Source organism: Zonotrichia leucophrys, chromosome 3 (genome assembly GCF_028769735.1).
Source record: "Zonotrichia leucophrys gambelii isolate GWCS_2022_RI chromosome 3, RI_Zleu_2.0, whole genome shotgun sequence".
NCBI classification, from domain to species: domain Eukaryota; kingdom Metazoa; phylum Chordata; class Aves; order Passeriformes; family Passerellidae; genus Zonotrichia; species Zonotrichia leucophrys.
Genome location: NC_088172.1, coordinates 48667628 through 48682808, shown reverse-complemented (window position 1 = coordinate 48682808; position 15181 = coordinate 48667628). Strand labels below are relative to the sequence as shown.

Here is a 15181-nt window from a genome sequence, read left to right as displayed (position 1 = left end):
GAGGAGAAACATGTGTTTCCTTCCAGAGATACACACATAAGTTAAAGAAAATAAACTGCTTGAGGATCTGCTGCACACTGCTTTATAAATGACTGAAAATGTAATGCAATTTCGTTTTCTATGGGACGTCTGCTATGATCCTGGGCTGCACCTTCCACAGGCTCAAGATAGAATGTGAAGCTTGGGGACCCACAGGTAAAAACCAGCCTTAAAACACCTGAAGTTTCCCAAGAGTATCTCAGAGAATTAGTCTTCTGAAATGAAATTCAGGGGCAGGGGGAGCGTTGTCCTCAATTTCTACCACATTTTTTCACATTATAATAGTCTTGGGCACATTTTCACATTCTTTTTATTCTGTTTTATCTAAAGAATACCTACTTCTACTGAGATTATATCACGTGATGCTCCCTAGTTCTTCCAAGGCTGTATCATTTGATGCTCTGGCAATATAGTTCAGAAATTTCATGTTCCCAGGCAAATATACTGTACTGTTTTACACATTTTAAAACGTGTTGGTAATGAGCCTAGCAGAAGGATGCTGCTGTGGTTTACACAATGCATTCAGCTACAAAAAAGAACTCATTTCTGTCACGGCCACAGGTTGGGAGTCAAAATGTTAAGAGAGCAGTGGTTACAAATGGAGCAATTTCTTATTTTCTAGTGCTCAACTTCAGCAATCTGTGATAGTACTTAGTGTTGATAGCTGCCACTGAATCAATGCAGGATGTGAACCAGTAAGTGAGGACGAGCTCCAGAACCCAAACTCACAGTCTCTCAGGCAAGTCTTGCTTTGGGTTTGCACCACTCCTACGGAACATCTGAGTAGAATAAAGCACATTCAAGACAGTGTGAAAGATTAGGCAAGGCAGGTAATGAGAAAATTGCTTTAGAATCAGTGCAAGAATCTAGTGCATATGCACTGCAATCTCATTAAATTAGATTATTTCATGCTAATTGCTTCCCATGGAACCTGTTTCTTTGAAGGAACAAGGGAAAGGGAATGGGCAGTAACAAACAGGCACTACCTAATAGTCAGTAATTTCCTACCAAAGAAAACATCCTTCTGGTCGTCTGTATGCCTATCACAGAAAGTGTCATGTAAAAAAGATAAAATATAAATGTGAAAAAGATAAAATGTACTTGATAAAGTGTCTTGAAAAAGATAATATATCCTTTTAATTTCCCAAATTAAAAGGAAACCAAATGCTGATTTATTAGAACTTCAACTTTGTCAGCCAAACAAAGTCATCCTGACAGTATGACCTTTTCAGGGACACGTATTCTTCCCTGAGGAAAACAGACAGGTGAACAGAAATATATTCAGAATTTAAAAATTATTTTAATTCTCAAATTTTACTTTTCTTATTCCAGAAGGATTCTTGATGAAAGCAGAAACGGCTCAGGAATTTTGCATGTGTCTTTAGGCTTAGCTGAGGCCCTTTCCTTAGCTGATGTCTACTATTTGATAGCAATATGATCCTCCTGAAAAACACCTCTTTTATTGCAGAAACAAATCTTGCTCCTTAGTCTAGAGAATTAATGAGAATATTGTCTTTTCCTTCCTCTTCTTCTAATACTTTTTTTCCCTTCCTTGGGCCTCCTCTGTAGAGGGTTAAATATGGCTGTCTTTGGATCAGTTTGATTTCAGTCCACTTTTAGCTTTCTGAGAATGAGAATTTTACACTCAGAGAAGTTTTAGAGTGTTCTGGAAGCATTTGTAGCACATCCAGTTCCCACTTCTGTGTTAGTGACTTCCAAAAAATGGAGCACCTTCCTCACCCGGAGCCCTTGGCATGCAGTGGAGAGCACAGCAAGCTATAACATCATGTACCACCAATTTTAGCTCCAGGCACTTCCAGCAAGCCCTGATGGAATGGAATAGTCTTCCCTGGGTTTTGTGTTCTGCTGAGCACCTGCCTACATTGATTTGCCTTTGAAGATGCATTGCTTAAACAGAGAAGGTAGATTTCTCCTTATTTGGGATAATTTTAATTATGCTGTGATTTCACAGAACAATTAATGCAATGTAACACAGATGAATACCCTATTTTTGCCACACACAGTGTTGTGAACAGGGAAGGAATACAGGAGGAATTTCCAGGATGAGCTGAAAAGCAAACGGACCCACCCAGCTGCTTTCTCTACAAATAGCCCTCATTTTCACAGTAAATACCTGGGTGACAGTGTATGGATTACTTAGAGAGGGCTGCACAGGACACCCTCTAGGATCCATCAGTGTCCTCATCCCAGCACATATCGAGCATGGATGTGCACTAGAACATGCATATGTTTAAGCTGGGTACATGGTATATATTCTAATGTATATAGAAAGTGTGTTTCTGAAATTAATAAGCCTCAAGGTGTGATGTCAGACATTACTAGATTTAGAGTCTTGCTACAATCCCTGCTGGAGATGAAATAGTGTTTGTTCCTGCTAACACAACATTTATTTTCAGATCCTGGGTTAGGATGCATGTTAAGAACAGGCATGGGATCTTCAACATCCACCACACATTTACAATTCTGAGCTTGTCTAGTTTCCTTTTACCTTCTCCCTCTCCTGAAAAAAAATAAATTGTAAGTGTGACATAGCTTGTTATTTCCATCTTCCTTTCTGAGCACGTGAATTGATGCCAGAGATTAAATTCAGTAATCAAAGCAGACACAATTCATGCCACCAAACTGCAACACACTGAAAACTCCTCAAAATTCAAACCAAATTTTTGACTTTCATGCAAGACACTATATATCTGTTAGACACAGTCTTGCAAACTCTGCATGGTTTTCAATGAATATTTGTATAATTGTCAGTTTAATGTAATTTGTTTCCTTGAACTGATTTTGCTGAAGAGTGGCATTGCATGTGTAGCATTTGTGGGCATTTTATTTAAAAAATTAAGATGGTATTACCACTCTACATCAGGTACTTCCAAAGTAGAAGCAAGTCATAGCACCAAAAAATCATCTAGTACCAAAAGCTGGCACCAAAGCAAAAAAGCAGAGCAACACAGACGATGGCGTCCCCGCATCAGTTAGGTACATGAACCAGGTAAGAAAGAGAAAGGGTCTGTGACAGATCTGCCTGCTGGTTCTACCATCATACAACAACAAATACAAAAGGGGGAAACAAAAAGACTTCCTGGCAAATGGCAAACAACTGCAAGCACTGGATCTCATTTACTTTAGTTTTGTAAAAGAACATGTTGGTGCAGCATTTGTCTTTCGCAGCTCTGGGTTCCAAATTTACAGGTACCCAAATATGACTAAAACTGATTCCCCTACTCTTCCTACCCCTCCCATCCCATACCTGTGTAATGAATAACTTTGAGAATTTCAGAATACAGAATTTTAACCCCAACAATACTTCCCTTATCCTTGCAACATACAACACACTGAAATTACTAAAATTGAGATGAGAGCTACAAATCCACTGATTCTTGGGGGCTTCCCAGCTGTGAGACCTCTTCACCCTTGCTTAGATAAGACATGCAGCTACACAGACTTCATCTACCTCATTCCAAATTAATCAATTACAGAATTTTCCAGAGAGAAATGAATAAAACAAATGCTGATACAGTTTCTGGTCTCAATTTGTAAACAAATCTAATCTAGAATCCCACAGTGTTTCCCTCAAAATAAAGAGAAAAGAAAGGTGGTTCCCAGGGAAAAGAAACAAAACCCAAACAAGTAATGCAAAGATGCCACAGATAGAAGCATACCCTTTTAAATTTTAAATGGCCTATTAGTGGGCCATTTTAATGTTTTAAACAGCTAGATTTTTTTTCGGGAAAAGGATTTTGGTTTTTACTAGACAGAGTATTTTGCTTAACTTCTGAGACAATTTTCTTCTGGTTTTTTTTTGTAGAAAATAGCTGTGAACAAACCAAAGAAAACATTTCAATTATTTATAAACAAGCCATTGAAAACATTGGTTAGCTAGAATATTTAAAGACACACTGTCAACTTGAAAATATTAATTATTTCTTATTTTGTCTCCCTAAAACATGTCTAATTTACCTTTTACACATAAAAAAACCCTCAAAAACCTTGTGACACAAAATAAGCGTAAAATAACAATAAAGGTTATTTCTAAAACAGAAACATTTTAGAATTTAGGAGAACATAGAAATGAGCATATCCACAAGGTAAAACCAAACCACCATTTTACAAGGCTGAAAAACTTATTGCTAAGAATCCAGCCACATGGTATCAAGAAAGCTGTGACAGCATCATACCTATTCATCCTACTTTCTTTAGAAATCATGCCACACTTCGAAGAGTGTATTCAGCAGCATGAGGATGCAATCAGAGTCACTGTAGAAGTTCAAATTACTTGCTAGGCACACTAGAAACATCCTGATGAAGAAGGAAGTTTACAGCATGCCCATCCTTTTTAGGTGTGAGAGTCATTGCTCAGCAGCTGCTATCCCTGTTACTGCCAAGTGTCTCACATGAAATTCTTGAATGGAACATTTTGAAATGTCAGAAAGAAATACAAAGTAAACTCACTGAAAAGAAAGCTGGGTAGTTTGGTACCAGTTTGGCAGAAGAAATGAAATGTTTTTTTTAAGTAAGGTTGACAAAAACTCCTAAATATAGCATTTTAGAAACTGCTATTTCTTCATTCCATGAACAGTGGAAAACAAAAAGTGTGAATGCAGAACTGTCCCAGAATACAGAACTCTTTCTGGTGCCAGCATGCAGCTCGGGTGCTTTCTGACAGAACAGAAAAATTATTACTCACCAAAACTAACACTGCTGCACCCCAGCCATCAAGTCAAAATGAAACCATCAGAACAAAATGACTGAAAGTATAAAATTTGCTGAGTACCACCTTTGTCCAGCACAAAGAAAATGCAAAACCCCATACCAGATGTCCTGTGTAATCTACATTTTTATACTGCTGATCCTCACATGAGCTGCCTCCACTCATTTCGGCTCCTGGCCCATCAGCAGTCCCCACAGGCAACTGTAATGTTGTGACATCCATGGAACAGCTTGCAATCCTACAGGCAAATCTCTTTTACTATGAGCCAGCAGTAAGTATGCCACACAAAGTAGTTATAAAAAACAGGTATTCTTAGATTTTAATGAAAACAACTACTTTGACAATGCATCCTTTACCACATTTCCTCATTTACATATTTATTAGCTGTGATCAAACTATGTTACATTCTCCTTTGATCAACTAAAATTTGTTAATTGCCTGGAAGAAACATCTTCCAATGTTTAATTACTCCTCTGTTCTTAAATCTGAAACCTCCAATTTTTTAAAGCTTTCTAAAGCTAAGAAAGCATATAGCTTTGCATTAGTAGATGCACCCATACTCCCTATACAGCTGATGTAACCCCTCTTACTGTGCTGAGTACTTAGTTTAAATTTCTGCTCCTTTTTTTGGCTGCAATACTATCACTATCATTTTCTATGGCTTCCATTTCTTATTTGTTGCTTTTTTTTTTAAATAAACTGCTGGCATGTAGTGAAGTGCATACTGTTTGCTTGCTTTCAGTTTGCTCAATGAGCCAGCTATTCTCATCAATCTGCTCTCGTCACTATTTACCCATCCCTCAGTCTTTGTAGTAGCAGTACTTTAGGCATTACAGTCTAACAACAGAAGTATAAGGAAGTTTGTAAGAAGAAAAATATCTTTTATTATGTCAGCAATTGTTCTAATCAAGGGTATTACTTCTTGTAGAGCTTACTAATCTTGGTGTCACTGGTAAAATAATAAATAGGTTTTGATTTGATGATTGCCCCCTGAAAAACCCTTTGTAATAACACGCTTTTTAAAGACTCATTAACAAGTAACTATTCATGAAATCTATGCTTTAGTTTGCTGTTTAATCCATTTCATTTGTGCCAAGTTGATTTTGTATCCCTCAACTTTATTAATCAAAAAGTCATGTCAACTCAAGACAGACTTACAGAACTTTCTTACATCACTACACTTATCTTTGGAAATCAAACTTGTACTCACATCAAAAATAATATCACTGGTTTGGCTTGCCTGAGTGTTCATAAACCCATGATGCGGTACAGTAAGCATATTTCAGTGTTATATGGGAAAAACATAAAAAAAGGCATTTGGAACATGATAGCCTGTAAGTTAATACTTTGTGACAGTGCAGACTAATAAAAAATAGTTGCCATAAATTAAGCACTTGTCTACAGTGACAGCTATGTAATGGCCACTTCTAAGAAATTATTGCACTTCTTTCCCCAGGAATAGTGATAAAAGAATGCAGCCTGTCACGAGCGCTGCAGCCCTTGGCAGTGACGTCCCACTTCTAGAGGGGTTATGCTCCGCCTGTTCCCTGCAAGCCCAGCTTTTGGACGCACTGCAAAGATCTGGAAAAGTTCTGTCGTCTGGTATCACGTCTGAACTTCCTTCAAGAAAATCACAGCTGTCCCCTCCAAAGGCCCCAGTACTTTCCCTATTGTTTTAACATGCACGTGTATCTGCCAATTATTTGCAGCTACTTCGATTTTAGTCAAAAATCCCTGTATCAACACAACCTTTTGATTAAAGATCAAGGGATGATTTTTGTAGACAATGTTTTCATTCTGAAAAATTCCACCTATCCCACAGACTTGACCCTGCACTTCAGTTAATAGGAGTGGCAGATTAGGTAACGGAGACTGTGGTTCTGCAGCTATTTCTGCAGCACCGCTGCCAGGCTCAGCAGCTCGGGTGCTGCCACTCATTCCGACCTTTGCCTCGCTGCCAGCACAGCTGTTTGTGAACCACAGCAAGAGTGGATCCAACTTAAACGAGTGGCCAGCAGAGGCGGGCTGGGGGGCTGCTTTAGAAGTGCTGCCACCAAATGTGAAACCATGGCTTCACGCTTTTCTGTCCTCTGCCGCAGGAAACTTCCGCAGATGGAGGTAGGACTTCAGATGAGGTTACTGCTATTGATGCTTATATGAACAAATACTGCTGTATAATGATGCAAAAACAGAGCAAAATGCTGGATCAGTTCCTACAGACCTCACAATCAAACTATTTCAGACTTAGTCCTGACTTGACAGCATCTCGCAAGCTGTTGCTCCAATCCTGGACTTCCTTCAAAAAGCTGGGCAGTTTCACAACTACCAGGGAGCAAACTCTTCTATTTCATTTGTTTCATGCCAAAAATTTGACTGCTCGTCTAGCCCTTGGAGAAATCAGACTATCATTTAGTCAGAAAATTGGAAAACAAGCTGAAACATAGCTAACTAGATATCAGAAATGACTAGGTAACACATCATCTAGCCATTTCAGCTGAAACACCTCATATTGCAGGTAACTCCCAGACATACTGCTGCACAGGGAGCACAGGATTCAGATTATACATTGAACACAAAAATTGCTTCTCTGAAGCTGCAATTAACTGAAAAAAAATTAATTTGATCATTATATTACATCCATCTACCATGCCTGATTAGAATAAGCATAAAAATGGTTTGGCTGAGTGGAAAATTACTTTCATCCTCCTATTTGGAAAACCTACCATAGTTTAAATCTTGCCTTGGGGTAACAAACGTTATTTTCAAGACCCTATCCCAGAATATAATCACTGCATTTGCAAAAACTTCTACATCATTCAGCCCTATTAGTTCCCAACTTACCAGTTCTCTGTGCTAGGAGGACCAGAACAGAAATGCTAGGTTGAGTCTGAGTTGCATTGCTAGAGCTTGGCGAGGAAATGCGCATAACCTCCCTGAGCTGCGCCTGGTTTTGTGAGACCACATCTATGCTGGGACACTCAGGAGAGCTGGAAGAAAGACCTCATATGCAACATGATGTCAGGATGCACAAACTGAAGTGTACAGAAGCTGGTTTAGCTGCTCTCTCTTGGGAGTAAGGTAAACTTCATTTTCTGTGATGTTCTGGGAATACACTACAGTGAATAAAAAGAAACATCCAGATGGGATTTAATATGGACTTCATGCCTTTCATTGAATAGGCTTGGATTTCATTAAATGTCCCTGAACGAGCACAACGTAATTACTCATTTCTTTGAGCAACAATATTGCCTTAATAGAATTTTTAAAAAATACAGACAATTAGCAATATTTCTAACCGCATCATTTTCAAAAGTACAGTTACTGTAAAAGGCTGTGGTCATGTATAAAATGAAACAAAAAAAAAAGTTCTTACATAGGAGTATGAAAATGCCTTGAAAGAAAGAAAAAAAATACAATTTGGACATTTGCACTTAACTCTCTTTTTTATTTTCCTAAGTATTTCAGGATCACTTCTCTGTGCATGTAATCTCACACATATAATGTATACTGAGCAGACTGAACTAAGAATAGAGGACTAGATACTCATCTGGCATAATGTGAGACCACTCCAGTAATTTCAGCATTCCTACTCCAATTTGCAACAGCTAAGGATCTGGCACAAAACATCAAGTTAAGTTTCCAATTACCTCTTGCACCAGCATTGATTTCAATAGTTATATACACACAGTCATAGAGGAGAATTATTTGAAAAATTGCAAACTCAGCTCTGTGTTGCTTTTACTTTTATGGTCTAAATCAGACCTTCCATGGTATTTTAATGTAGGTTTTTGTGGTTTAATTATATATATGTCAAGAGTAGACTAGTTACTTGCTGATCTACCCAATTAAAAAAAAAAGGCAGCAGTAATTTTTCACTGCTGAGAACGTGAGCTTACACTGGGTCACATCACAATAGTATTTCATTTTAATGCTGCCAAAAAATCTAGTGCATATTAACTAAATCACGTAACTAATAAGTTAACATCTATGCAAAAAAAATCAGTCTTTGTGTGAATATTTTTCAGGCTGCCTTGGGAGGTCTTTTCTGTAATTTTCTGCTCCAAATTACTCAAATTTTGTATAGCCTGGCACAACCCTAGCGCAAAGAGAGTATTCAGTCAGCCCAGGCAGACTGAGTTTTTTAGAGACAGCATTTAAATTACATCCAACAGAACTGCCCTCTGCTGCAGTTCTACAGACAGCTGCTCAGTGAAAAGTCACTGTAATAGTATTTATTTAGTTAGTTCTAGGAAAAAGACATAGATCTCTAAATTAATTTATGCATAGAAATCCTCCAAACTAATTATTTTCAAATCCATGGTAACTGCAGCCTAACTCAAACTTTAGTGTCTACTACCCAAGCCTAACAGCCTAAAACCAAAAAAGCCTGACTGGCTTATGGAGTGAGAAGCTCTGAAGATAATCACCAGTCATAATCTTCCCTTGGAGAAATAAGTTAAATTTTAACAAATTGAAAATAAAATGCTTAAACTTTAGTATTCCTCAGACAGCCATTAGCATTTGACATTTTGCTCAAAAGCCTAATGACTAGCCTATACAATCCTGTGACTGAGACTGCCCAGTGATACATTTCAATATAGGATAATCAATCATCAAAGTAATTTTCACTGTTTAATGTTAAAACTAAAAGGCAGCCAGTTATTCAACACATTTTTTGGGCTTGGAGATAAAAAGAAGAAAATTCTTTAAAATAGCTTTTGCCTTTAAGGTCCTATATTACAGGCATCCCAAAAGCAATCCTTCTGGCAGCATTGCAAACTACAATGTAGACTAAAAATGTGAGTTTTACTGCCTTTTCAAATAGATTTTATTATTTATTTGACATATGAGCGCTCTTCTTATCTGAGCTTTTGCATTGCAAAATGCGTCCAAGTTCCTTTAACCACTTGTGATTTAATGACAGATTTAATAACACTGCAACACAGAAATGTGGAATTGGCCAAAAATTATTTCATAAAAATCTGATTTCTGCACAGCAACGTCTAAAATGTCACCTAATACATACAAGTACCTCAGAAAGTTTTTAATACATATTGTAAAGCCTGAGGCTTTGATAGGTACAACATCTACTGACTTTAAAAGATGATAATTTATTTTTAATAACCATTTTTATTTAATTTTACAAAGAGAAGCAGTTTATACCTTCAGTAGAATCATGCCCTGAAATCTCAGGGGTGATAAAAAGGCCATGCCAAAGCTGAAAGGTTTCGAATATCAAACTATACTATTATGTCAGGGTCAGCAAGATCAATTAGCGCTTTTCAATGACAGAAAAAGGTTAAGTTGGACACACATTTACACAATATTTAAATCCAATAAAGAAAAATAGCACTTATTAGGTGTACTTATAAACCTCTCAATCAATGACTGAATATCAACACTTTTCTTCCAGTTGCATGCCATAAGTGCTGGGATTTTTAAACACAAATGTCAGGAAGATTACAGATATATCAGATAGCAGAAATACTACCGGATTCTCATGTACAAAGAAAAAAGCAAAGACATCTGAGTGTTGCTGCTACCAGACTTGGTTTAGTGGTGAACTTCCAAAAAGCTTTAAAAATACTTGATCAACTTGACATATGTCTGTCAGTCTGATGTCCCTGTGCTTGCATTTTTCCTGCAAACACTGACAGTACCAAAAATGAAAGCTAGTGAGCAAGTATTCCTATGCTCAACTAAAAAACAAACCTATCCCCACCCCCCAACTGGAAAATACTGTAAATAATCTGTAAATTAACTAATCCAAAATTTGGAAAAAAGCAAGTGTGCACCCTCTGCAACTAACAGCCAGAAACATGCACACCAGGAAGCGAGGAAACTTACATTTCAGTTCTTAGTATCACAAGAATACTCACTGGAAGCACAGGTATGTTAGAAGTTAATTCGACACCTGTTAATTCAAGCGTTGCCATCATAAACATAGCTTGAGCAAAGTAGCTGGTTATGATATCAAGTAAAGCCAGCATAAAATCACAATAAAAATCCAGGAGATTAAGAAAACCTAACGAAAAAGTACACTGTGTTGAAATCAGTGATTTACATTGGTATTGCAATGAGTAAAAGCAATGCAAGATTACTTTTTCTCGACGATATATTTCAAAATGTCTCCTTTTTAAGCCCGTTTCTTCAAGGAGTGATTTGAAATATTTACTACCAGACAGTACCTAATTTTAGGTTTTAAGTGCTTTAACAGCTCTATGAAATATGATCAGCAGCTGCAATATAGAAGTATGCTGAATAAACGCTCCTTATAAAAAGGGAGACCTGCTTTACCCTGAGTTCATAAAATTCCTACTTTCAAGAAGGAAAAAGATAACACAGAAAAAATTGAATAGTTGTGTCCTAGAGCGTTCAACAGAAATTCCAGGAATTTCTTTTTTCTTTCTGTGGTAAGTTGTGTATTTAAGAGAGTAAAGTGCTTTTTAAATTTTAACACTGGAGGATTGCACAAAACATCATCCAATACCACCAGTTCATCAAGGAAACAGACAGGTACCTTTCCCTCACCAAATGCCCATGTTTAACATTAATTCTAGGATTTGCATAAAGTTTAAAGAGTTGCATAAAGTTTAAAGAGTTAAACTTTAACACTTGCATCAGATGCTAAAAATATGCCACATGATACTATCTATAGCTGTATTTCTACAGTTGCCTTGTTTGAAATATTTTAACTGGGAACTGCAACTAAGAACCCCCCAGTGCCCTACTCAATACACTGCTTGTTTAGGGTTTATTTCTTCCATTGGCATTATCCACACAGAATAAATTTATACTGCAAAGTGTTGTGAGGCCATTAATAAATACAAATCCAGCAAGAGTAACCTTCAACTAAATTTATTATCAGTACCACCACATACATGTAACAATTAATTACTGCATACAAATTATCTGAACAAAGATACATAAAAGTTTCGTCAACATACTCCAATTTCATTTCTATTAAATCTGGTAGAAGAACATTTGGTAACATAAATACCGCACTTAAAAAAAAAAAAAAAAGGCAAAAAGACCTGTTTCAGACATAGCCCAGCTAATGTTAGATGTCAAACAGAGAAAGAATCACTAGGAAGAGAGAGAAATGTCAGTCTGTAGTTCCACTTTACTCACAGTATGATGTATATTGCAAGTATGCAAGCATTTGTTATTCGGCAGCATTTTCAGAAATGCTAGGGGAAGAATCAAACCCGCAGCAATTTTACGAAACTTCTTTTGAGTGTTAGGGAAATGAAACAAAGATACGGCCTGAGCTTTATTGCAAAGTACATGCTTCTAACATCAAACTCCGAGGTCAGACCAGAAAATCTATCTGCCAAACAGAAAAGATACTTTCTTCGCATAACTCCCTCTAAATCTAAACTGCTGATTAGTTTACCTTAGATACGCTTTCTAGTCTCCGCAAATGAAACGCGTAAAACAAAACTCAGAAAACTGCAAATACTCGTTCCTTACTGTTCTAGCATGACTTCATACTTAAACTGGAACCGGCCAGGTCGCTCCCTTGTCTGGTTCAGCGTGCGTCCCAGGGTTTTGATGACCACCAGCTATTTCCCACCGCCACGGGCGAAGCGAGCGCGTCCCTCCGTGCGCTCGGCTGCCAGCCCTGCCCGCGGCTACGGAGCCGGCGGCACCGCGCCTGCTTGGCTCGGAGCGCCACTTTCATAAATGTAAATGAAACTTTAGATGCCAACTACCGATTGGCAGCGGCGATGCCGTGGGATCCCGCTCTCCCTTGCCGGCGGAAGGCGCCGCGGGGCTGCTCCCCGGGCAGCGCTGTGTCCGGCCGGGCACGGCGCGGAGCCCCCGCGGCTCGGCGAGAGTCGCCGTGTGAAACGCGGCCGGCGGCTCTCCGCGGGTATCTGACTTTGGAAGTGTCTGTAGTGACAGCAGGAGAAGGAGATTAATGGCTAAGAGCCCGCTGGTTTTGAACACGGAGAATCCTGTTACCTCCTCGCGGATCAAGTACGCGCACACACCCGCACACACACACACACACACATGAACACACAAGGCTTACCCACGTGGAAACGCTTTCTAACCAAAACACAAGTCCCCGCATTGCCGGGGGAAAAGGCGGCGGGACCCCCGCGCCAGGGCTTCCCCGTGCCCCGTCCGCCGGCGGAGCGGAGACCGCGGCGGGGGCGGGGGCGCGGTGGGACGACCCGAAAACGCAACGTTTTGTCTTTAAACCCCAAGAAAAACAAGCCGGGGCGGGGGAGGGGAAGGGCAAGAGACATCCCCCAGGGAGAGGAAACGGAGAGGAACAAAAACAACGGGCAGCCCTGTCCCCGCTCCCTTCGGACACTCGAAAAAGTGGCCGCCGGAGCCCCCGCGACGGCTGCCGGCCCGGAGGCAGAGGGAAGCCGCCTGTCCCGTCCGCCGGCACCCCGAGCGCGGCACGCCCGCAGCGCTCCGCCCCGGGGCAGGGGGGAGCGGAGACCCCCGAGCGCGGCCGGGGCAGCGCGGGGCGGAGGGCGGGCGGCGGAGCCGAGCGGAACCGGACGGCTCCTCTGCCACTGCCGCCCGTGCTCCCGTCGGCGTCCCGGCCGGGCTGCCTTGCCCCCCGCGCTGCCGGGACTCTCGCTGGAGGAGCGCGGGTTTCGGGAAGGGACTGCCATCCCTACGTGTTTTCATGCCGCTCTGTCCGGAGGGTACGCCGCCACCAGAGATGTTGTTTCCTCACAGCCTCCGGCCAAGCCGCCGCTAGCCCCCCCGGCCGGCCCTCGCAAGGGCAGGCTGTCGGCAGGGCGAGCTGGCGGCCGGCAGAGCCCGGTGCCCAGCCCGGGGGTGGCAGAGCCCGGTGCCCAGCCCAGGCGGGCCGGCAGCCCCCGGCCTCTCGGGGCGCAGCCCCGGCCCCCCGCTTCCGCCGCACCGGGAGTGGGCGGGAGGCGCAAGCGGGGAACAATGCGACGGCAGCCGTCGCGGCTTGCTCCTCGCTTGGGGCTTACCCCAGCAGCCTCCCGGACGAAGAGCGGTGAGGGCTAAACAGCAGGGAACATCACCTGGACTGAGGCAGTAAGTCCGGCCGGGCGTGGAAAAAGTCGCCCCGTCCGCACGGAAAACCAGTTTGGTTTTTTTGCAGTTAAACTCGCGTGGGGCCGGGGTAAAAGCTCGTCTCTAACCCGCGATGGACGGCTCCGCTGCTCCCTCCCATCACATTTGTTTTACAGCAACTTTGTTGTTGTTGCTGCTGCTGTCATCGAACCGACATGAAAACAGAGCTGAATAAACGCTAAATACAAGGAGACGCACACACCCCCTCCACGGACACATGCACATGCGACAGGGAACCCATTTCCTCCACCTCCGAGCAGAAGGGGTGGGAGGGAGATGCAGGGACGGGGAAGTCAGAGACACTCACCTTCTCGCTGCCAGGATATGCCGCTACCTTTATTTTAGGGCCGCTCCTTATTTATTTATTCTCGTACCTTCTCCGAGCCAAGGCTCCCCTTTTGCACTGTTCCTCTGGCCAAAACAGAACATCCCCCCTGCAAGTCGTCCCCCCCACCCTTTCTCCGCACACAAATAAAGAGCAACTCGGAGCAAAACGGGAGGGGAAATTCGGGGCGGGGGGGGGGGGGGGGGGTAGATGGAGGAGGAGGCTGGTACGGGAGAAGCCAAACACTCCTCGCACTTCAGTGAGTGCAACTAGTTGCCTCTCACGCACAGGAACGTAAAGTTTCCCTGGCAAGGGACGGGACTTCCCTAAGAAAAGGTAACCCCCTCCCGCCCTCCCGCTCCAAAAGGCCGTCCCGGAGCGCGGAGGTGAGGGGCGAGGGGCCTGCAGCGAGCGCAGCCCCGGGGCGCCGCTCCGCACTTGTGCCGGGAGCGCCGCAGGGGCTGCTCCCCGGGCCGGCCCCTCTCGGCACGGCCGCCCCGCTGCCCACCCGCTCTGCCCCGCTCGGCTCGCCGGCACTGCCCTGCCCCGGCTCCCAACACCGCGGCGGGCACGGACCGCCGGCTGAGCCTGCCACCAGACAATTCCAAAGTGTCCCTCCCGCGGTCCCCGGCCTCACAGCCCGCCCGGGGCCTGGACCTTCTGCCTTCGCTACTCAGTGACATCTGCAGTTAGTAGTGATGGGAGCAAAGGAGGGGGCCCTGAAGGGTAGGATTGATTAATGTTAATCTGCTGGAGTACAGGTAGTGAAGTCCACACTTCATTTTTCCACTTTGTTTTTTTCTAGAAGAAGCTAACACTATAAAGTAATCCTGAGTTTGAATGATCAAGTATGATCAAATGCCACACGACAGGGCTGGTTGGCATACCCTTTTATAGGATACATTTGTCTCCTTTCTCTCAAGCTGGTCAGTGTGGATGAAGGCAAAGTCCTTTCCTGCTCTGAAACTGAACACTCTTCTCTGCAAGAAATTCAGCAGCTGCATTTGGTCCTC

General features: G+C 42.3%; 1 protein-coding gene across 5 annotated transcripts in view; it reads right to left on the bottom strand.

Moving 5' to 3' along the window:
* The window catches only part of EYA4 (EYA transcriptional coactivator and phosphatase 4), a 139781-nt gene extending 125943 nt beyond the window's left edge, over window positions 1-13838 (bottom strand). For all 5 annotated transcript variants that reach the window (XM_064706920.1, XM_064706919.1, XM_064706921.1 and 2 more), the window contains exon 1: window positions 13792-13838. The gene's annotated coding sequence lies outside the window, so the exon portion shown is untranslated. The remainder of the gene's footprint in view (window positions 1-13791) is intronic.
* Window positions 13839-15181: the final 1343 nt, after the last annotated feature.